This window comes from Malania oleifera, chromosome 11, assembly GCF_029873635.1.
Source record: "Malania oleifera isolate guangnan ecotype guangnan chromosome 11, ASM2987363v1, whole genome shotgun sequence".
In the NCBI taxonomy this organism is placed as follows: domain Eukaryota; kingdom Viridiplantae; phylum Streptophyta; class Magnoliopsida; order Santalales; family Ximeniaceae; genus Malania; species Malania oleifera.
In genome coordinates this window covers 79665654-79667020 of record NC_080427.1, presented here as the reverse complement: position 1 = coordinate 79667020, position 1367 = coordinate 79665654, and the positions used below count along the sequence as shown (strand labels likewise).

The window sequence follows — 1367 nt, the reverse complement described above, 5'->3', positions numbered from 1 at the left end:
ATGATGAACTAATCTGGAAGCGGTTTGATAACTGCGCTTTAAGTCTTCGTGGATCGATACCCGACTTACCCACTTTCTACTAAACTTGGGATAGTTAGGTTTTATAAATATTATTTTTGGGAGTTAAGGACCCAAGCCTTGGCTAGCCTGCCAAATTTTGGTGCCATTGCAGAGGACTTGGGTACGGTTATAAGCCAATTTCCGCTTTAGAGTATTAATGCCTTGTTCTTTTGATTTGCTCTCCTTTTGTTTTCCCTTTCTTTGTTAATTTCTATTTTCTTTATTTTTTGTTCTATTTTTGAAGTCTAAATCTGTGTGCTTACACGTGTGTATGTTTGGTTTGCATTCTTTGGAACCCGAGATAATTCTCATGGATCTTGAGATTGAAAAATCCCGTAGGTCCCTTAGGAAACCTATCTCTAATTCGGAGAAGGCTGAGTTGTCTGAACTAAAAGCAATGGCCAAAGATAACCCCCGATTCTCGCTGAACAAATCCTGGAACCCTATACTCCCCACCTACCTGTGGTGGGAGAGCAACACCTTCGCCCTCTTAGGGACTACTTTATACCTACTGCATGCACAGCGCCTCTTGCATTCAGTTCCCTAATGTTCAGGTGGCACAATTTGAGATAAAGACTTCAATCATCGCGATGCTGCCCAACTTTCATGGGGACTCGACGGAAAATCCTTATCAGCATCTAGATGAGTTCTTGGAAATTTGTTCAACCATCCGCATCCCTAATTTCAGTGATGATGCTCTCCGTCTTAGGCTCTTCCCGTTCTCTCTGAAAGACAAAGCCAAATATCGTCTAACGTCTTTAGAACCGAACATGGTGACCAACTGGGCTACCATGCAACATGAATTTCTTAAAAAGTGCTTTCCAATTGGGAAGACTAACCAGCTTTGGAGAGCCATCACAAGTTTCTCTCAGATGGATGGGGAACTCTTTTTCGAGACTTGGGGGCACTTTAGGGACCTGCTCTGTAAATGCCCACATCACTAGGTCCCCAAGTGGCAATTAGTCCAAACTTTCTACAAAGGGTTGATTGAGAGAGATAGGTCTATGGTTGATGCGTCGTGCGGAGGTACTTTCCTCACTAAGCATGAGAACGAAGTTTGGATTCTCTTTGAAAATCTGGCTGAAAACTCTCAGCAGCACATGACCGCCACCCGTAAACTACCTAATCCATCAATTTCTAAACCTAATGGAGTTTACGAGTTAGCCATGAGCTGGTCTTAGCTCCTACTCTACATGCCATATCCAAAAAGCTGAATCAATGCTTGTCCTTAGGACTACAAACAACGACGTGTGCAAAGATATGTGAAATCTACTTTGACCCTTCCCATATATGTTATAATTGCCCAC

At 42.7% G+C, this 1367-nt stretch overlaps 1 non-coding gene across 1 annotated transcript; it reads right to left on the bottom strand.

Annotated features, from left to right (window-relative positions):
* Nucleotides 1–900: 900 nt before the first annotated feature.
* On the bottom strand, nt 901–1006 carry LOC131143556 (small nucleolar RNA R71). The gene has a single exon (XR_009133543.1). It is a non-coding gene; the product is annotated as a small nucleolar RNA R71 (small nucleolar RNA).
* Nucleotides 1007–1367: the final 361 nt, after the last annotated feature.